This window comes from Zalophus californianus, chromosome 16, assembly GCF_009762305.2.
Source record: "Zalophus californianus isolate mZalCal1 chromosome 16, mZalCal1.pri.v2, whole genome shotgun sequence".
In the NCBI taxonomy this organism is placed as follows: Eukaryota; Metazoa; Chordata; class Mammalia; order Carnivora; family Otariidae; genus Zalophus; species Zalophus californianus.
This window is the reverse complement of record NC_045610.1, coordinates 14,485,432-14,508,520: the sequence shown is the minus strand read 5'-3', so window position 1 is coordinate 14,508,520 and position 23,089 is coordinate 14,485,432. Positions and strand designations below refer to the sequence as shown.

General features: G+C 38.4%; 1 protein-coding gene across 4 annotated transcripts in view; it reads left to right on the top strand.

Annotated features, from left to right (window-relative positions):
• Positions 1-2,577: 2,577 nt before the first annotated feature.
• PAFAH1B1 (platelet activating factor acetylhydrolase 1b regulatory subunit 1) overlaps positions 2,578-23,089 on the top strand; it is an 82,810-nt gene continuing 62,298 nt past the window's right edge. For 2 of the 4 annotated variants that reach the window (XM_027624882.2, XM_027624883.2), the window contains exon 1: positions 2,578-2,952. The gene's annotated coding sequence lies outside the window, so the exon portion shown is untranslated. The remainder of the gene's footprint in view (positions 2,953-23,089) is intronic. The other 2 variants (XM_027624885.2, XM_027624884.1) reach the window with 2 other exon arrangements.

Here is a 23,089-nt window from a genome sequence, read left to right as displayed (position 1 = left end):
TTAATTCTCAAAGTTTTAACATTTATGCTCATTGTTATAACTGAAACTAATATAACACTGTATGTTAACTATTTTGGAATTAAAAAGTAATAATAAAAGTAGTAATTTGAAAAAAGAAAAAAACATTTGTTCTCCTTGTAAACAGATTTTAGAAGACATTTTGTCCTCTCCCCAATAGTATTTTTGGAGTGTTTCTTCGTTAGGTTATTTGCAGAATTGTTTAAACTAACACTAATTTTACTGCAGCAATTGAAACAAATGTTTCCATTTTGAAAATGTCTGCTGGAAAAATAAAGATCTGCAATTCAAATGAATGGGGAGATTGTTAAATTGTGGTAAGTAAAATGGATGTTTATACTTAATCTTTTCTCAAGAAACATCATCCAAAATATTATTAAATGTTTCTTGGATGTAGTAGGTTCTATGTAAGTCCTTATGAATTATGATGGATGGCATAGATGTCCTAATTCTCCATTCTCAAAAGACAAGTGTTTATTAAGATGGATCTATCATTTTAGCAACTGAAAAGAAAGTGCACAGAACTATAACACATCACTCCACATCAAGTTAAGCATATAACAGTTTTATTTCCATTCGGAAAAATTATAATCCAAGGAAAGTTTTTTATACATTCCTCCCAAGGGAGTTTGTATTTTAAAGGAGTGCTACAGAAATAAAACCTGATCTCAGTTTAGTGTATAATAACATAAAAACAGATTTTAAAGATTCTAAATACATGAGTCTATGAGCTTAAGGTTTACAGCAGTCAGTACTACCTACTTGTCTCAAATCAGTGTTTATCAATGTGATTCTGATTTCTTTCTGGGCAATTCTGTTGGCTTTTGGAACATTCATTTTAAAAATAACTGATTTACTCAGCTATTAAATACTAAGTAGTATGATATCATACAATAATAAATATTTTAAAAAAGGTAAAAATGAACCAAAGGTGGATTCTTAGAACAAGAGAGGTTAATTTATTTCATGTTTACTGTTACTGGACACAGCACAGACCAAACCTCTGTGCCTCCTCTTGTTGTCCTTGTCTAACTCCAAAGCTGTAAACCTGAAAGAGATCTTCCAGAGACCCTTTGACTTCCTTCCCTGCCTTCATGAAGAAAAACCCAAGCCCTCCAGACAACCAACCCTCACTCATGCTCTTCCTGAACACCTCCAGGGATAGAGACAACCTTTCTCTGGAAAAGTGAACTTGCTTTGGTATCAAGCAACAGAAATGGTTACATGAGTTACCTAGGACTCCCCATTAAGGACAATATATCACACATGCAGCATCACCTCTCCATTTCTCACAGAAGCCTTATAAGTTAGCTATTTCATTAGGTCTGTTTTATAGAGAAACCCAGGCCAGACAAGTAATTTAGCGAAGGTTGCACTTCTGGTAAATGGCTGATCCAGGATTCACACCCAAGTTATCTCTTTCATTAACCCAGTTGCTTCTCAAAGTCAGTGTATGCATTTACCTACACAGGGAATTAATAAAATCAATAAACAAAAGCCTAAACCTATGTTTTAGGAAACGAGTTTCCTTGGACAATATAAATTAAATAATCACACTAGATACCACTTATTAAGAGAATATTCCATATTGAAAGTGTCAGAACTTCAAATCTAGCCTATTTTTATTTTAAATTTTAGTTAACATACAGTGCAATATAAATCTGGCCTATTTTAAATCAAGTATCTCCGTGTGGAATAAATAGACTGCAAATCCCCAAGACTTGTCATCAGTATATAAACCTATAATTTAGCAAACACACACACACACACACACACACACACACACGCACACACGCACGCATGCACGCACATACACGCAGGCGTGAACACCTTCTAAGGATAAAGTTCCAGGTCTTTCTTTGGGTGTCAGTTTCGAGACTTCAAGTGTCTCAAACGTGTGTGTGACTAAGGAAAAGAATAGCTGAATCATGTCTAAAAGCGAGTCCTCCCAATTAAAAATCTATAATAAAAAATAAAACAATTGGGCTTTCCATCAGCCTTTTAACCTCAACAGCTCTTCTCTCCAAACCAACCCAACCTACTTCCCTCCTCTTTGCCCCCACCAAACTGGAAAATAAACCCTAAGGCCGGAGGTAGAAGGGGCCACAGCTTGGCCTAGGCTCCACATTAGCCTGAAGCCTATCGGGGCCCGGAATCCACGGGTCCCAACGGGTCCCCGCTGTTGGCGGGGAGAAGCGGGGAGAGCTCTGTTTGTGGGCAAAAGCAGGGCGGGGAGGTGAACACAGCCGGAGTTCACGAGGTGCCTGAACCATCAGACGAGGGTCTAGGAAAAGAGAACCTCAAGGTTACAGAGGCGAGGAGAACGCGAGAAGGAGCACCTCCTGCGCAAACTCCTCCGCCCGCCACTCGGTACCGCCAAACCGCACCGCAAGCCCGCCGGCTAAGCGGAAGGCAGCGCGGCTCAGGGCCCGGCCCAGGCCGGCGCATGCGCCGCAGCCCTCTCCGCTCCCGGCCCCCCTCCCCTCTCTCATCCCGGCGGGTCTGGGGCGGCGGCGGCGGCGGTGGCGGCGGCGGCGGCGGCGCGGTGACGTCAGGGCGTTGGGGCAGCTCCTGTGACAGACGGAGCTGGAGCGGCGGGGCGGCGGCGGAGTCCGGCGGCTGAGATAGCAAGTGAGCGAGCGAACGAGCAGCGATCCCGGGGCCCAAGGAGCGAGAAAGAGAAGGAGGAGCGCTCGGGCGCGAGCGAGAAAAGCCGCGAGGGCCAGGCTTGGGCTCGAGCCCCGGAACGGCTGAGGAGCCCGCCCGCTCCCCTCCCCTCCCCCTCCCCGGGACCGGGCCCAGCGCGCCATCCTCCCCCTCCCTCCTTCCCTCCCTCCCTCCTTCCTCCCTTCCCTCTCCCTCTCCCCCTCCCCCGCCGGTGGATGGGAGTGAAGGACGGAAGAGGCCCTGCGGAGGCGGCGGTGCAGCGCTCCGGTAAGGCGGCGAGGGGGTCTGTGCCCTCCCCTCTGTCTTCTCTACGGCGCTCGGGCGGCTGCGGGCCGGGCCGGGCGGCCTGACGAGGTGGCTGCGCCGGTCCCCTCCCTCCCATTCTCCCCTCCCCCTGCCACCGCCTCCTCCTTCTTCTTCTCTCCTCGCTCTCAAAATGGCGGCCGCGACGGCCGTTGAGTGAGAGACACGGGAGGAGGGGGGACAGGCCGGGGAGGGCGCTGCCCTCGCTCCCGTCCTCCCCGACCCGGGTTCGGGGGGTGCCGGAGCCGCCGCGACTCCACCCGCGGCCCTCCCCGGGAAGAGATCGCCCTCCTCCCTCAGTGACTTAGCAAGAAAAGTATTCTTGGGTAGGAAGGGCGTGGAGAGCAGGTCGCTCTCTGATCTTGGGGAAATGGTTGGCCCTCTTCTCCCTGGCCGCGGAAGACGAGCTCCGCAGTCCCCACCCCACCCGTGGTTGGCGGCTCGGGGACTGTGCTCGGCTCCGCGCGGCCTGGGCACCCATAGGCCTTCAGGCGTTCCGTCCCCCACCTGTCCTTAGGATGGGGTTGACCTGAGGAGGATGGCCCAGCCCTTCCCTGGTCCCTCTGTGCGGTGGTCCAGCCTCTACTCCCGCTAAAGAGCGGTCCGACCCCCTGAACCATCCGCCGCATCCACCCACCGAATCAGGCAGGTTTTTCTTTTCTGCCCCTGGCTCCTGAGACGGGAGTTGCCTTTTGACGTTGTAACACAGCTTCGAGGCCCTCAGCCATTCCCCTTCATCTAATCTCCCCACTCCTTTAGGAAACGCAGTGCCTTCTTTAGTCTCCCAGGTGACAAAATAGAAAATGTCTTTGAGGTGGTGGGCAAATTTGAACTCTCTCAACAGTAGAGAAGAGTAGGTTTTCAGTATTTTAGATAAGAGAGCAAGGTGCCTTGGCTTTATTTGTTTTTCTACCTTTCTTCAGTGACTTAGCAAGAAACTCCCTGGGAGGAGGGCAGGAAATTTTCTTTTGGGGTTGGGGTTTGGGTCCAAATTACATCCGTCCTTTGGTTAAGAATTTGTGCTTTTGAAGAGAAGAACCAGATTTGTGGTTTCATTCTCAATGGGCGATGTCATGCCAAGGTCCCCCCCTCCCCCTTTCCTTAAGAGGCAATCGGGAGAGAATAAAGATATTACTGTTATCCCGACTTCTACTTTAATACATAGTCCTCAAGATTCATGACGTTTTAAAGGCTAAACAAAAAATTTATGCCATTTTTAGTAATTCTATTTTTGTTGGGAGGTGGGTTGTTTTGTGTGAATTTCATTTGAGTCTAGGGCGGAGGAGAGAGCTTGGGCCTTTCATACCAGTAATGTCATCCCTCCTCCTTTGCCACAGTAGTATTTGCTTAAAAATTTTTTGTGTGTGTGTGTTTGTTTTTTTTCTGCAGCAGGGCTTGATTACTGCAGGGTTCAGTCTTTTAATCAGGAAAATTTCCTGCCTGAGTATGTCGGCAGTGATATAATGTTGAATAAATAAAAGGCTTTTACTTAAAAAATTCTGATTTGCTTCTAAGACATCAGCTAGCTTTTAATCTCTCATGGTATCTTTCAAGACACAGTTTTGCAAAATAACTGGCAATTGCAAGTTGCAGTTTTTATTAAAGCATAACTGTAATCTGTATTTAGGGTGATTTATTCTTTCATGTTCTATTATAAATGATCATTGTTTGGATTGTTCAGAAGGGGAGGATCTCTTAAAACAAATTTGAAGCTGTTATTTTTTTTATAAATCAGAGAAAGGAACCGAATTTTTCACCAGATATTTCTCTGTATATTGATTTTGATAGAGATAACCCTGTTTTGGTACCCATCCCCTCTCCTTTTAAAAATGGGCTAATATTTGTGGATGCTGTGAACAGCCATTGAGCTGAGGAGACTGGGTGGAGTAAGAGAGCAGAAGCTGTGAAATGCTAGATTGCCCTTTCATAGCATTTTTCTTTTGCTTATGTTTTGTAAGGTTATTTGATACTAATTGGTGCTACAACAAAGGCATTTCTCTCTAGTAAATTTTAAAATCTGATGTTTTTAGTTTCCAACATTTTTGCAGTTGGGGTAAAAAGCAATGTCCCTGCTCTAAAGCAGACACTTATTGTCTCTCTGTATTTGTGTATACATATACACACACATGTATACAACCTGTGTTAATGTTTTTTTTATTGTTTTAGTCAAGTAAATGTAAGTTAATGAATGCCAGAAATATTTGGCAAGAAATAGTAATAGATAATATGGCAAAAATCTAAGAATACTATAGATGTTTTCTTTTACTTTAGTTTGCATTGAAACAGTAAATCTGATTTTTTAATAATATCAGAGATGAGTAAAAAAGGATAAGATAATTTGTGTTAAAGGCTATTTATAAAGGTTTTCTTGTGTTGTCCCTTGAAAGGGACCTTTTGTAAGGTACTACCATAAGAGAGGGTAGGTCACTTTAATGTCTTCCATCAAGCATTCATGTGAATAGACATCTTCAAAAGAATGTCAGATTCATATGGTAAATGTGATTTTGATGAGACTTAAGACTGTCAGTGTATGATATATTTTCACACTTTTGTTATTTTTAATGTGATTAGAAGGTAGAAGGGTTCATATGGTGAGGAACGAGTAAGGTAGAGAATGGTAATTGACTGTTATGTGACATATTCCCATCCTAGTATTTTTAAGGTATAAAAGTGCACTAAGAGTGGTGATTTTTCAGTAGACTATTCATTGATCAGGAGCTTAAAATAATTTGACTTAAGAGAGCTTTAGTCCAAATAATGTATCTGTGGATGTTTCTGATACATGTGACAGGATCTTTTGCTTAATTTGTAGATCAGTTTTTAAAATTCTTCATAATCCTATATTTATGAAACTTTTAATGATAGTTTTATAATTATAATTCTACTAAAAAATGATAGATTTCATTTTTTTAGTAGAATTGTTTGGTATGTATTTTTTCAGTTAAAATAACTTTAGAATATTAGAAATTTGGAGATGTTTCTGGAAGGGAAAAATCAGTATCATAACTTTTCTTTTTCTAGCTAGAACATCCATGTTTCATTGTCTCTATTTTTTCTATGTAAATGTTTCCCTTCTGTGTACTAAATAATATGTATGTCAATACATACTACACATACACACACATACGTGCATGTATACACCTTGTGACTCATATTTTAGGTATTCAAGAAAAAATAGGACCTTACTTTTTGTTTACATATGGCTCATCTTATTCACAACTTGTCATCTTAATAAACAAGCCATAGAAACTATGGAAGTTGACAACAGTATGGAAATGTCTTTAAAAAACAGACTCAAAGCAAAATCTTAGAGCAATCAGAACGAATTTTCCAATTCTTTCCATTGAGTTCTACAATAGTGAGTCACATACTCTTTTGCCAAGGGGACTTAAGGCTCAGTTGGTTTTAAACTGAGCTAGCCAATGTCTGCTGTGGTCCTAGAAGAGATTTTTTTATTCACGTCTTAAGTCTCTATTTTGAAATATTTCATTATGACAAGTAACCTGTCACAATGTTGGAAAGAGAAATAGTTAAATGTGAAGTGGAAATTCTTTGTCACTGTTCTTAAAGTCTTCTACAATAGGACTGTAATTGTTTTGTTTTTACTTAAAATGTTGCTCTATTTAAAATAAAACTAATGGTATGCAATGAGTTCTGAAAAGATAAAGGAAAAAAAAAAGATGAAAACCTGTCCTCCTGAAGTTGTTTAGCTGTAGAGTGAATCTTAGTTGTAAAGGCCAAGTGTTTTGAGAAATCTGTACTTCGTGAAGAAAAATGTTATAATACATGAGCCTAATAATGAACTGCAATTAAGGCTTTTTGGATTGTTTTAGCTTTGTTGCTAGTTTGGCATGACATTTTCAGGTAGTTATTTAAACAGAACCTTGGTTATGTGTCTGAACTGCTATATGTATCATTTTTAACCTTGCCATGGCAGTTAGATATAATTGATATTTGTGAAATGCTTTATACTCAGTGGATGCAGGCATCATAAGTGCTTATGATTTTGATTTATTGTTTTCTCTTTAAAAGATGGTGGCTTTTGGTTGAAATGTCCCTAGGTAGGATTGATCTGTGCATTAAGGATACTTCTGGAAAGGTATCCTCTAAAGTTACTGTCATCTGGGTGCCTGGGTGGCTCAGTTGGTTAAGCGACTGCCTTCGGCTCAGGTCATGATCCTGGAGTCCCGGGATCAAGTCCTGCATCGGGCTCCCTGCTCAGCGGGGAGTCTGCCTCTCCCTCTGACCCTCCCCCCTCTTATGCTCTCTCTCTCTCATTCTTTCTCAAATAAATAAAAATCTTTAAAAAAAATAAAGTTACTGTCATTTAACATTGTCATAAACATTTCTCTGGAACTTTGTAAATATATTGAATGTGGTACTCATTTTCATTTGTTCTGCTACTTTTGGAGGCAGATTTGTATTTTTATGGGTGAGAAAATTAAAATTTAGAGAATGTCTTTCCCTAAGGTCACATGTTGGGGCAGCAGCTAGATTGAGGTAAATATAGGAATTTATTTATTTATTTTTATTTTTATTTATTTCACAGAGAGATAGCGAGAACAGGAACACAAGCAGGGGGAGTGGGAGAGGGAGAAGCAGGCTTCCCGCCAAGCAGGGAGCCCGAGGCGGGGCTCGATCCCAGGACCCTGGGATCATGACCTGAGCCGAAGGCAGACCCTTAACGACTGAGCCACCCAGGCGCCCCAAATATAGGAATTTAACCACTTGGGTGTTGCCTTGCATGATTTCTTATTCTTTTGACAAAATGGACCCTTTTTATGACTATTCTTGTGTTTGTGAATTTCTTCCTTTTCTAAAATGGTGAAAATCCATTAGCATTTATTGCCTGCATCATTTAAATTGGCATTTATTAACATACAGTCTTGTATTGTTAACTATTTTGCTTACATAAGGCCTTAGGTATTTGAGTAGGGACTCCCAGAGAGTGCCTGATACTGTTTTACAGTAGTATTAATAAGCAAATAAATACTTGTTGCATACGTGCTGGTAGTATTAACAAGCAAGTGTTAATAAATTAATATTAGGTATTAAATTAATATTTAAGTAAATATACATAAGTTGTATTAATAAGTAAATATTTGTTTTAATAGATTGAATGCAGGGTTATGTGAAAGGAAATGTGCTAAGCTATAGTTCTTAGTAATAGCTGACTTCCAGTGATCTTTCAGGAATTGAGGTGAAGGAGGGAAAAGTGTTCATACTTCCTTTAAAGGGATTTTATGTTGTTCCAGGGAACAGGGTTACACTCCCGACATACCGATCAGGGCCACAAAATTCTCATCCATAAGAAGTGAATTAACTCACCTGGATGCATTACGTTTGCATCTTGTATTATTTGTTTTTTGCATTTTGATTATCTGTTCTTTGAGCTCTTATGTGTTGACAAGAATTATTAACAGTTAACTAAGGTTGTTAACAAATTTTCTGAGAGACTGTCCTTTGATAACAGTGAAATTAAGAATCTGGGAAATTTTCAGGGCGCCTGGGTGGCTCAGTTGTTAAGTGTCTGCCTTCGGCTCAGGTCATGATCCCAGGGTCCTGGGATGGAGCCCCATGTCGGGCTCTCTGCTCAGCAGGAAGCCTGCTTCTCCCTCTCTCACTCCCCCCGCTTGTGTTCCCTCTCTCGCTGTGTCTCTCTCTGTCAAATAAATAAATAAAATCGTAAAAAAAGAAAAATCTGGGAAATTTTCAAGGACTTTAATTTTTAAATGAATACAAAATTTTATGTTTATTAAGATTTTGCATATTGATTAATCCACTTTAATAAGTCTATGGCAAAGATAGATGTTTTGTGATATTAGTGTTCTGTATGCTTAAGGCATATTTTATATTTTATTCATCTTTCCATATTTGTTTTTATTTTATCAAAAATATGCTGACTGCAGGATGCCTGGCTGGCTCAGAAGAGTGTGTGACTCTTGATCTCGGGTCATGAGCTTGAGCCCCACATTGGGTGCAGAGATTACTTAAATGAATAAATAAAAACTTTAAGAAAAAATATGCTGACTGCAAAAAAAGGGAAGGTGAAGATGAGTCAGTTTTATTATTTGTTTTTTTGTTGCTAATTTTTATTTTTTAAGGGGGGGAGTTATACATTCAGCATTATCACAGAAAACAGATTAAGCTATTGACTAAAACCATATCTGAATATTTTAGTAGTCCTACTTCCACAATTTGCCAGCTATGTTCTTTGAGCAGAAGCTTCAGTTTCCTTATCTGTAAGTGGATAATGTTGACAGTATCTAACTCAGAGAATAATGGCTACTATTGAATGAAGAATGGCTTATAAATCCTTCAGTAAATGATTTTTTTTATTGTTAGAGACTTTTTTTAAGGAGAATTTAACATACAGTTAATCAAATAAGTAGTCAATATATTAATATAGTAGGTTTTTTTTAAAAGATTTTATTTATTTGAGAGAGAGAGAGAGCATGGAATTGGGGGGGCAGAGGGACAAGCAGACTCCCTACTGAGCAGGGAGCGCAATGCCAAGGTTAGTGTTAGGGATTTTTTTTCTCTTTGGTATTCGTTATGTGTATCTGAAAACCAATGATGTCTTCATAGTTTCTTTTTTTTAGGATTGTATGTATGTATGTATGTATTTAGAAAGGCTTGTGCAGAGGGAGAGGGAGAGAGAGAATCTGAAGCTGACTCCACACTTAATTTGGAGCCCAGTGCAGACTTGATCTCACCACCCTGAGATCATGACCTGAGCCAAAATCAAGAGTCCCACACTCAACTGACTGAGCCACCCAGGCACCCCTCAAAGTTTCTTAATAGGCAAAGAGTGCTATGTAAATCAGTGCCAAATGGAATAATTCATCTTTTTTAACGTAAAAGTATGTTGCAAATAAGCATTTTATTTAAACTGTAAAGTATGGTTTACATCTTTAACAGTCAGAACATTTTTGTACTTTTAAATATTAATTTAAATAATTTAAATTAATTTAAACACATTTTTCCTGTGTTTTTTTAATAAAGTTTTTTGTTGTTGTTGTTGTTTTAAGATTTTATTTATTTATTTGACAGAGAGGGAACAGAAGCAGGTTTCCCGCCGAGCAGGGAGCCCGATGCGGGGCTCGATCCCAGCACCTGGGATCATGACCTGAGCTGAAGGCAGATGCTTAATGGCTGAGCCACCCAGGTGCCCCTAAAGTTTTTATTTTGGAATAATTTTAGATTTACAGACAAGTTGTGAAGATAGTGCGGAGAGTTCATACACCCTGAACCCAATTTTCCCCATTGTTAACATTTTAATTTTTGAGGTACATTTGTCAGTCTTTGTATTTACTGTTCCTAAACTCCAGACTTTATATGGATTTGACTAGTTTTTCCATTAATGTCCTCTTTCTGTTCTAGATCCAGCCCAGGGTACCGTATTACATTTGGTTATGCCTCTTCTGGTTTGTGACAGTTTATTGGTTCCTTGTTTTTCATTACCTTGACAGTCTTGAGTAGTACTCGTCAGGTATCCAGTAAGATGTCTCCCAAACTGGGTTTGTGTGGTGTTTTTTCAGTAGACTCGGGTTAAGGGTTTTTGGAAGAAATACCACAGAGGTGAAGTGCACTTCTCATCATATCATGTCTAGGGCTGTATGATACACACAAAACATCACTGGTGGTGTTAACCTTCATCATTTAGTTAATGTAGTATGTGCTAGTTTTCTCTACCCTAAAGGTATTTTTTCTTTCTCCTGCTTTATCCTTTGGAAAGCTAGTCAAGTTCAGTGTTTAGGAAGGGGGCAGTGTTTACATGTGTTAATTGGAGTTCTATAAAATAGATTCATCTCCTCTCCCCCATTTATTAAAATAATTTACATTTTTGACTATCAGAAAAATTTTGTTTAGAATCTTAAATATTAATTCAAATAACCCTAAATTTTGCCTGGTTTTCTAAACAGTATTGTAACTATAGTTTGGAAAGTAAAGATCAAAGAAAAATTTTGAAGAAATATGCTTAAGTGAATTATATATCCCTTTAGAAATCATTCTGAGAGTAAAGTTCAGTGTTGGGATTTTAGAGAAGAGCTCCCCATTTCTCCATTTTGGGGCTTATGTAGAGGGAGACTGCTGTGATCTGAGAAGCAAAGCAAATAGGGGATCTTAGTCATTGATTCTTTCCTAGTATTTGAATATTCTAAATAATAAATTTTAAATAGTGCAGCAGAAAACAAAACATTTTGACTGATTAGACTCTTACTTTCAAAACAGAACTGGTAAATGGACAGGACATGTCCTGTCCTAAAAGATACTATTTTATATTAAAGAGAATTTATAATTTGAGAGTAAGATTATTTTTGAGAATTGCAGTTACTACATTCTTTATATCTTGCCCTTCCATTGTAACACTTATATAGAGACTTGCATTGGTTTTCTATTAAAAAAAAAACAAACAACCCTGGGGTGCCTGGGTTGCTCAGGCTCTTGATATTAGCTCAAGTCTTGATCTCAGGGTTGTGAGTTCAAGCCATGCATTGGGCTCTATGCTGGGCCTGGAGCCTACTTAAAAAAATAAAAACTTAAAAAATATCCAACACCATTAGATATATTTCTCTTCTAAATTTTCATCAGTTTTTTTTTTTTTTTTTAGGGGTGCGTGGGTGGCTCAGTCGGTTAAGCGTCTGACTCTTGTTTTTGGCTCAGGTCATGATCTCAGGGTCGTGGGATTGAGCCCTGCCTTGGGCTCCACGCTCAGTGGGGGCTGTTTGAGATTCTTTCTCTCCCTTTCCTCTTGCACTCTCACTCTTTCTCTCTAAAAACAAATCTTTAAAACAAATAAATTTTCATCGTATTTTCTGTCCAGCAAACATTTATTTAGCTAAATTATATCCCAAGTACTAGGGATACAAACATGATTGTCAGTCCCTGCCCTTGAAGGTCTTAAAGTATATAAACACATAATTTAATATACAAAGGTAGCATAACACTGCTATAATCAAAATATGTACTTGGTGTGATGAGGGCCCAAACTGTTCAAGGAAGTCTTCACAAAGGTGTTGAACATTTTTGAAGAAATCCTCTCACGTTGTTTGGGGTTCCAGGTAGAGGAAATGATTTGTACCCAGTCCCATTAGTACAGCTTGGTTGGTGAGGAAAGTTTCAAGTAGGTCAGTATGGCTGGGTTCATGAGTTAGTATAGAGGAGTTGATCTGGCCTGATTACCTTGGTCTGGCCTGTAAAGCAGGGTGTTAATGGACCGTCTTCATCAGAGGTAGGTTTTTATCTGTTAAAAATGTAAATTTCCAGGCTCCATCATAGACTTAAGAAAGAGTTGAAGGAGGACCAAGGTTGGGGAAGGTTTTTTGGTTATTGTTGTTTGTGTGTGTTTTAACTGGATAACCAGTTAGGTGTACTGGAGACTTGAGTCCTAAAACACTTGGTGTTTTTGTGTTTCATATGTCTGCCAGTGTAATTAATAATAGGAAATTTTTGTTTCTTATTGCTCAATAACCTTATGAAGCATTAAAAAATTGATTCTGTCATCAGGATGTATTCAGTGCAGTCTGTTGTAGGAACCATGCTGAGGTACTAGAAGGTGCTCCAGACTGGGGACAGCAGTAGAATCATAAAGGTCACAAAGTGAGGAGAGGGAAGATCTGACCTCCTTTACATGATGCTCAGTGTTACTGGAGTGTGAGCAAAGTGGGACCTGATTAAAAATGAGACTTGAAAAGTGGGCAGGGATCAGATAGTCATCAAAGGCCTTATAAACTATTTTGAAGCATGTGGACTTTAGGAAGTAGGGAGACATCATAGTTGAGTGATGAAGAGCCCCACCTATGGACCCCAGGTGCTGGGTTCAGCTTTCAGCTCTGTTGCTTACATAACTGTGTTATCTATATTTTACACTCGTGTGTGCGTACACACACATGCACACTATATAAAGGCTAGTTACTTAAATTCTCATAAACAGTTATGAGGAGTAAATGAACACCTGTAAAACACTTAAAAGCAGTGACTAGCATATACTAAGTGTTATGTAAATATTAAGTAAGTAAAAAATAGGGGGCCGATGAAGGTTTTGTTTTTAAGTAGAGAAGTGATATGGTCAGATTATATCTTAAATAGATGGCTCTGCAAGCTGTGTAGAGGATAGATGTTAACAGCCCAAGACTGGATTTTGGCAGACCTGTTGAAATTAGTCCAAGTGAGAGATGATGGTGATATGCATAGACAAAAGAATAATCCAACAAATGTTGAGGAGGTAAACTTGGCAGATGAAAGTAATCGGTTATAGAGGAATAAAGAGTCAAGATGGATTCCCACATAAAGTATTATTTCTAACATTTCTAAAGCAATACTTTTTAAAGTACTTATGATCTTAGATATTCTCTGTGCTAGTGGTATTTGAAGCTTTGGGGGTATATTGTGATGCTTCCATAAAAATGAGAACTAATGACCTAAGATAGTTTTTAATTTCTCTAAATTAATAGGCCCTTGTTTTTTTCTAGGTAGAGATAAATTTCTCTTTAAGGATATACTGTTATGGGGCGTTGTTAAGCATCTGCCTTAGGCTCAGGTCATGATCCCAGGGTACAGGGATTGAGCCCCGCCCGCATTGGGCTCCCTCCTCAGCGGGGAGCCTGCTTCTCCCTCTCCTGCTTCCCCTGCTTGTGTTCCTCTCTCGAGTTCTCTCACTCTGTCAAATAAATAAAATAAAATCTTAAAAAAAAAAAGATATACTGTTACGCAGAAAACTCTTATTTAGGTCAATTCCAAAGAGCCAGAAAGCTTGAATAATTTTTTATGTGTTTTTTATGTTATATCTTTATGTTGAGATTTATGATTGTAAAGATAATAGCTAGCATCATGGCGTAATAATTTTAAAAATTTGAAGTGACTGTTTAATCATTAAAAACATTAAAATTTGTTAATTCTGTTATATCCAATTTTTTTCATTGTTTATGAAAATATGGTAATAAACTTTTTTTTAATGTTTTAGTTATTTATTCATGGGAGTCAGAGAGAGAGAGAGAGAGGCAGAGGCAGAGGGAGAAGCAGGCTTCCTGCGGAGCAGGGAGCCCGATGCGGGACTTCATCCGAGGACCCCAGGATCACGACCTGAGCCGAGGGCAGATGCTTAACCATCTGAGCCACCCAGGTGCCCCTCTGGTAATAAACTTTAATAGCCAGAATATTTAATGACTTACTCATTTCTTGGGTAAATCTTAGCTCCCTGCTCCCCTCCCTATTTCTAGATTTGTTAGATTGGGGGGGCTATTTTACTATTATTATTATTATTAATTCCAGTATAGTTAACATACAGTGTTACAGTAGTTTTAAGTATAAGGATTTGTCAGATTTTAAGAAGGGCTCTTTTTTTTTTTTACCATCAAATGGTTTTATAAAAAGGGGGGGAAACTTGACTGAAAGTAGAACTTTTGGATTTGAATTTTCTCTAGATTCTTAGTAATATAATTAAATGGATAGGAAATTTAGTATTCATAGGTTTTTTTTTTCCTTCTTATGTAGTATTTAAAATCTGGGTCCTGGATTATAGGGGTATGCATTGTGTATGATATCTGTCACTTAGGCTATTGCAGGGCCATTAGGTAGAGGAAACAGCAACGTCCACAGGTACAAAAGCATGAAGAACTATTATGTGTATGCTGGAAAGTAGTTGGCAGAGGGGATTTGTAGGGTATGTATGGATATGAGGCTGCCAAGGTAGACTGATAGACTTTGTAAATTATATTCTGTATACATATGGTAGGCAATTTGGAAGTCAACAAACAGTTCCAAGCAAAGATGAGCATTATGATCAGATGTGTATTTTAGATAGTTTATGTGGGTGGCAGTGAGGGATATAGATTGGAGTTTGGAGGTCACTTAGGAAACTTTTTCAGGAAAGGATGATTAGTGCTTGATATAAGGTCATGACAGTGAAGGTTACTGATGAGAGAAAGGTTTAGGAGGTAGAATTGTGAATGAGTAGTGTGATGGGGAGAGGGAAGTATTAGAAGACATCTCGGATTTGTAGCTTGGGTGTCTGGGTAAAATTGAGAAACTGGGTGTTGTTAGCCATAGGAGAGAATAAGAGGAGGAATTATGTGGGATATTACATAAAGCAGCCAGATTAATTTTCCTGAACCACAGTTCTGAGAAGTCACTTTGCCAAAAATTAGCTTTTTACTGTCTTTAGTGAGCAAAGGGCAAAGGGCACGCTGCTGGAAACATGCTATTTAATAGATACCAGCTTAAAACAGATGAGGTACTCAAAGGAGTTTTCTTGTGTCCTGGCTCATCTTTTTACCCTTTTTCTTACTGCCTTCCATGTATCCTGTAATTCAGCCTTATGAAGATACTTCCTATTCCTTAGTGTTTTCACTGTGCCACTCCCTTCTCTTTTTCTCTGTATATACCCTGACCTGTCCATCTTTCAAATCTGCATACCAAATTTTCCTTTTCCAGGCAACTCCCTAATTTTTTTCACCTGAAAGAAATTTTCTTTTCTTCTCAGTTCATAATCTTATGGTATCTGTTACTTTCACTCTTGTTCTGGCTTACATCAAATTTTATGTGATGTAGCAAATGAGTTAATGCATTTAAAGAGCCTAGGACAGTACCTGGCACTCACTAAAACTAAACATTTAGTAAATGTTGATCATTGTTATTAATGGTGATGATGAAGATGATTAAGATGAGTTGATAATGGTAATAGGGCAGTCCACCTTTACTTTCTGCCATCTTGTGATGGCAAAAGTGATTTGTTCTTGTCCTTGGACACTAGGAGAGCAAGGGTCTCTTTTACTTTGCTTATGTATGTAAAAGTGCAAAAGGTACTGTGCCATATTGCCATTTTTCGAAGTGAAATTACTATCTCTTCTTCATTATTCCTGAGCTCTGTTGAGGGAATTAAAATGGCAGGCAGGCTCTTAACACTGATTATCTCATTAAGTTTCACCACAACTATTTGAGGTAGGTAGTAGAACTCCTTTTATAAATGGGCAAATAGGCTTAGGAAATTTGAAAATTTGCCTAAGGTCACACAGTTTTTAAGTGGCCAGGTTGACATTTGAACCTCCACTATTGAACTCCAAAACTCAACACAGTAGGACCTCAAAAGTGTAGGATTTATTCCTTCAGTGCTTTCATCAGTTTGCTGTTGGAGGCCCTGTGATGGAACCTATACTCAGAATGCTTTTGTTTTTTATTTTACATATCTCCAGTTTAATTTATTATTTATTTTAATTATGGAATATATCAAACATGCAGGAAAAGTACTTGCAGTAATGTAAAAAAATCCACATACACTACTACCAGAATTGACAGATGTTAACATTTTGTCATATTTGCTTTAGTTTAAGAAATAAAGCATTATTGGGGCACCTGGGTGGCTCAGTCGTTAGGCGTCTGCCTTCGGCTCCGGTCGTGATCCCAGGGTCCTGGGATCGAGCCCCACATCGGGCTCTCTGCTCCGCGGGAGGCCTGCTTCTCCCTCTCCCACTCTCCCTGCTTGTGTTCCGTCTCTCGCTGTGTCTCTCTCTGTCACATAAATAAATAAAAATCTTTAAAAAAAAGAAAAGAAAAGAAATAAAGCATTATTGGGCACCTGGGTGGCTCATATGGTTAAGCATCTGCCTTCAGCTCAGGTCATGATCCCAGGGTCCTGGGATCGAGTCCTGCATCGGGCTCCCTGCTCAGCGGGGAGCCTGCTTCTCCCTCTGCCTCTCTCTGTCTCTTATGAATAAATAAATAAAATCTTAAAAAAAAACAAAGAAATAAAGCATTATTGTAGTTGATGTCCTTTTTATACCTCTTTCTAATCCGTTACCCCTCCCTCACTCTTCCCAGTGGTAAAGTTCCTCTTAAAGTTTGTATATATCCTTTTGTTCTGTTTTTATACTATAACAGTAAAGTATACATATATGTATCCATAAACTATGTATGATAATGCTTAAAATATGGGTGCCTGCGTGGCTCAGTCGGTTAAGCGTCTGCCTTCGGCTCCTGGGATCCAGCCCCTCATCCAGGCTCCCTGCTCAGCAGGGAACCTGCTTCTCCTCCCCCTGCCCTTCCCCTCCCCCATGTTCTCTTTCGAAGTTTTTAAACAAAACAAAAGAAAACAAATAATGCTTAAAGGGCACCTGGGTGGCTCAGTCAGTTAAGCATCTGACTTTGGCTGGGGTCATGATATTGGGTTCCTGGGATCAAGCCCCCACATTTGGCTCCCAGCTCAGTGGGGAGTCTGCTTGTCCCTCTCTCTCTCTCTCTCTCTCTCTCAAATAGATGAATGAAATCTTTAAAAAACAATAATGCTTAAAATTTATATGAATTATATACTCTATATTATTCTAAAAATTTTTTTAACCTAACAGTGTTTTCTAGATATATTACTAATATGTAGATCTAGTTTATTTTGTTGTATAGTTTATCATATATGATTATACTGTAGCTTCTTTATATCTGTACTACAAAAATAGACATTTAGGTTGTTTCTAAATTTTCATTATAGATAGTACTTCAGTAAACATGAAGCTGTCTATAGATAACATAAAATTATTTTTTATTTTTGCATTGCAGAATTTATCCTAAGGTTATTAATTAAATATTTGTTATTTAGTAATTTGTATGCTTTTAATTGAATAAATAGAATAGATCATATTGTTAGCACTGATATATATATATATATTTTTTTTTAGACCATAAATTCGTAAATCCTGTTTTTCTTTCTTGTCTCTTCAACTATTCAAAAACCCATATTAATCTGGTACTGAGCTAGGGTTTACACACTGGTAGGCAGTCTTTAGGCAAAACCAAATCTGTAATTGCATTTATCTTTGCCTTGCATCATTAAAAAAATTCTTTTGTGTCAACATTTAAAAATTAGCTATTTTGCATAAGGTCTCCATTTTTGGATTATCCTGAAAAATTAGGAGCTCTTGCAACTGTGAGGCTCACATTTTCCCATGGCAGCCGTTGGTCCAAGCGGAGTTGCAGCTGCCCTCCTTTAGATGGGCATAAGCTCGCCAGTGAAACAAGTTCCTACCACTTCATTACTGTTTAATTATTGCCCTTGCACTGTTTTTTATAGTGAAGAAATACTTTGTTGATGTTTCTATAAAAAAATGGAAAAAAGTATAGTTGGATGACTGCAATAGTCAACAAAGTGGAACAGAGCATATTTCTCTAGGAGTGAAGAATATTGTAATATGCAAACAAAATGAGTCTTGTATGGAAAGATTACAACCTTCCTTGCTTTTCTCATTTATATTACCTGCATTGTTCTCTGTAGACCTCTGTTTGTGATCTCTTCATTCTTGTGTAAGTTGCTTTGAGGACACAGTGCAGTTGAAGATCAAAAAGATATTAAGATAGTTTGTAATTCATGAAGTTCTGTACAATGCAAGATATTCACCTTTTTTTTTTTTTTAAGCTGTTATATATACCCTTGTTCTAGAAAGGTTTATTTAAGCAGAGGGGTTGAAAACTCTTCAACCATCCTATGTTTCAGCACTGTGTATTTATTAAATACCTTATCCACAGATTACAAGTGCATGGTCCAGGGTTTTCTTTTTCTTTTTAAGTTATCCCTACACCCAACACAGGGCTCTAACCCACAACCCTGAGATTGTGTTGCACACTCCAGCACACTCCAGTGACAGCCAGGTGCCCCAGGTGGTCCAGAGTTTGGGTTGCAATCATAGTTCTTCTCATCATTTTGTTTTTAATTTTAATTTAACTTATATTAAAAACCCAGTTCTAGGGGTGCCTGGATGGCTTAGTCTGCTAAGTGTCTGACTCTAAAATCTTTAAAAAAAAAACAAAAACCCAGTTCTACCACTGTTGTCTTTTTTTCTAGCTGATTCACAGTTTTACCTGTTTAGTTTCTGTGTTTGATTTGTAACCCTTTATTTAAGGCAGTTTATAAAGATGCACATACTACAAAATACCATAAATTAAAAGTGAAGAGAAAGGGCACCTGGGTGCTCCGTGGTTAAGCATGTGCTTTCGGCTGAGGTCATGACCCAGGGTCCTGGGATCAAGCCCTGCATCAGGCTTCCTGCTCAGCGGGGAGTCTGCTTCTCCCTCTCCCTCTGCCATTCCTCCTACTTGGGCTCTCTGGCTCTATCTCTCTGTGAAATCAATAAATAAGATGTTTAAAATAAAAAATGAAGAGAAAGAAGAAACAAACAAAGGGTAAGGATAAAATGTAATCAGAATCTAGGCCAAAAAGGTGTATCACAATGTACTTGCTACAGGCAGAGCACAAATTTAACTCTTAGCTTTCTATGAGCTAACAATGAAAAAACCTGTTATTTTCACAATGTTCTTATGATAAAAGTAAACTAGTTAATTCAGAAAGATAACTAACCACTGTCAGATTAGAATTTTTCATAGGGGTCTTCGTAAAGGGGATTATGTATTATCATTACCCTCCTTAACATCTCTAAGGTAGATGGTTGTCTAGTATTTAATTACACAATATGGAAAGATCAACCACATGGGAGAGGCAGTCTGAAAAAGTATGTAGATTGCCCTTTGTTGTCTGACCAATGGATAGAATTTCTCTCAACCCAGTCTTCGATACATACTGAGATTGATTTCTTTGGCAAGCACCTTAAAGTGCAGATGTTCCGTACATGAAATACAGACCATTTTTATGTAGGATTTAAATATTTTTGTGAAAACCTAGTTTACCCAAATAGAATTTGTGTGAGGGCTTGTAGCTTAAGATTCCTCTTAGAAAAAAGTTTAAATCTGTTACACGACTGTCATGTTTGAAGGTACTCAGAGCATTATTTTTCCAGAGTATCCCCAAATGGTAAAATCATTAAGAAATAGACTTGAAAGAAAAAAGGGCCAATACACAACCCTGTTTTATGCTGCTAGAATTTGCCTCAGCAGAAGACCATTCCTATGGATCAGAATTCATGATAGTTTTTAGCATAGATTAAATGTAAGGAGGTATTTTTTATTTATTATGTCTGTAATAGAGATGGTCTCTACCCTCAAGAAACATACTAATATATGTCTCTGCCCCTTAAAAATAAGATTTTTTTTCTTCATCTGTACTAGAACTACAGTTCTGTATCTTGTTACTACCTTCACTACTGAATCTTTTGAATTCAGTCAAAACCTAGTTTCTGATGACTCCTTGTATTTGCCATCTTTAGCCTCAACTTTTCAGCAATACTGTATTTTCCAACTGCTTAAAATAATTTTGCATTTGTCATGTTTTATTCAACATATTATTTTTCCTTCTTCCAAAACCTGCCTCAAAAATTTCTAATCACTTGTTTTTTTAGTCTTTTAGTTTATAAAGCTGACTTAGTCTTCAGCTTATGTTATATTCTTGTTTTTGCCTTCTTTCCTGTCCCTCCTTCCCACCTTACTATCATGTTTAATCTTAAAACCTCTTAGCACAGAGCCTAGCATAATCAATGAATGAATGAAAGGATATGTATAGCTCACATCTTCCAATTATATTCAACATATATAAGTTTCTTATGGACAGGAACGATTTCTTAACATTGCTTTTATGTCATAGGCAGCTTTCCTATGTGCTGAGCTACATGGGACACAGATCTGTATTGTTGGGTTTGAATACTGGGTACCTGGAAGATCCTCAGGAAACAAATTGAATAACTGACACCAAGAATACAGTTCTCAGTTGTCTGTTATCTGTTTCAGTGGAGGCAAACACTGCTATAGATAATAGTAAACTAGAAATCAGTTCAGTTGAGAGACACTGAAGGTTTTCCAGTTGTGTTGTCATAATACCTGGGCAGTTGTCCTTGGATGTAAACAGGGCTCTGTCTTTAGGACTAGAGAAAGGTCATCTTCAAGACCAAGAGCAGCAAGTAGTGGACTGTGTCAAAAAAAAAAAAAATTCCACTTATGCTGAGTTGTAGTTTGACCATAAAAGCTCTTTTTTTCTCATCATTCCATTGCTCCATCCCAGTCCAGGCCTCTGTCATCTTCTACTTCCAGCTTTCCCTTGCTTTAGTATCTCTTAGGTATTATCTCCAAAACAATCACCATGAAATACCAATTTTAGAACACTGCTCCCTTGCTTAGGAATTGTAGTGATTTCTGCATTGTCAGAATGGACTATTTGCATTAGTTAGTATTCACCAAACCTTACTCCAAAAAAAAGGACACATAGAACAATATATCTTTGGGGCACCTGGGTGGCTCAGTCGGTTAAGCGTCTGCCTTTGGCTCAGGTCATGTACCAGGGTCCTAGGATGGAGTCCCACATCGGGCTTCTCTGCTTCTCCCTCTGCCCCTCCCCCCTGCACCTGCTCTCTCTTTCTCTCTCTCAAATAAATAAATAAAATCTTAAAAAAAAAAGCAGTATATCTATTATTTGTGTGATTGGAAAGCATTAGGAAACTTTTTTCTTGTGTTACAGCATTGGATTTGTGTGTTTGTGTGTGACTTAGTTTTAACTTAAAACATCAGGCTTACAGGGCGGTTGTAGCTATGTCTGTCTAGTTGTCACCTGAAAATGTAACATTTATAAGCAGAAACTGGAAAAGTAATACACATGTTAGAATGTAAAAAGGTCTTCAGTTTTAAAGTTGTAGTATAATCAGTGTTCAGCCTTTAAAAAGAAAAAAATTATATTGAAACCAGCCCCAGGGAGCTGGACTTTGATTTTTGCCTACATTTCAAAATTTGAATTTTTTGGAATTTTAAAAAAGTAGAATGAGAATAAAGCGATACAGTGCATCTTTAGTTCTGAGGACATAGTAGATTTTTATTTGTTTTACTATTGATGCCTGTACAAGTCATTTAGAAACATTTACTAAATACCAGTTGTATGTTAATTACCATGATTTTTTTTTTTTTAAAGAATTACCATGATATAAAGATACAAGAAGGAATATGTCAAGGTTGGAGGCTTTGGAGGAATGTTGTTAAGAGATATCAAGGCAGATAATTAGAGTATAGTGTGAGAATTGTTAAATTGTGCGTATATATACAAACAAGTATGAAATCACAGGAGGGAGTTACTCTGCTTACTTTTTTTGGTTAAAAATGTAAATAAATCCCTCAAGTTCTGCTATTTATGCTGAGAACTTTGCTAATACTCTTTAAATAGTATTGATAAGTATTAGGTTGAACCTGTGTAATTGCCGTTATTGGCAATTTAATATGGTTAACCCTGATAGTATTTTGATATGGCAATTAAAACAAAATAAAACACGGTTTTTTTGGATAACTGATGTCTTATTAAAATAAAGCCTTGAATATTGAATAAATGTGCCATTTTGGAAAACACTGTAAAATGTTCAGCTTGGTTTCTCTTTTTTAAGAAGATAACATATATATGAAAGAATTTCATTAAGTATAAATTGCTGTGCAGTTATAAATAACTTTATAATTGCCTGTAACTGTGGAAGTATAGTTAATTAATTTGGAAAGTTTTGCTTTGAAGGCTTGATTCCCTACAAACATTTGTTGAGTGCCAAGACCCTATGCCTGGTTCTAGAGGCAAAGAAGTTCAGTTCAGTGTTTGCCTTCTAAGGAGGTCAGTGTGGTACTAGAGACGGCATATATAGAGTTACTTAGAAAGAATGCGCAACACAAGGTAGTATCAGTGATTTTTCAAATTTGCCTTTTTTGTTTTTAAAGATTTATGTATTTGAGAGAGAGGGTGTGTGTGAAGGCAGGGGGGGAAGGGCAGAGGGAGAGGGAGAAAATCTTTTAGCAGACTCCCTGCTGAGCGTGGAGCCTGAAGCAGGGCTCAATCCCAGGACTCCAAAATCATGACCTGAACTGAAATCAAGAGTCAGACTGAGCCATCTAGGTGCTGCTCAAATTTATCTTAAGAGCGGAAACTTTTCCCAAAAAACCTTGTATGCAGAAACTCAATATATAAGCAGATAAAAAGAGAGTCTTGCCTACTTGGCCTCCTCTCTGTTCACATTCCTGCTGTTTGAAACCATTGGTGTGGGAGTCAAAAGCAAACCTGGTTTGAATCCTGGCCCTGCCAATATCCAACTGTTTGACCTTGGATACATGACTTCTTCATCTGTTAAATGAGGATATTAGTTTCCTTGCTGGGTATTGTGAGAATTAAACATTGTAGTAAAGAAGCGTAGCACCTAATGTCAGTAAATGGTTA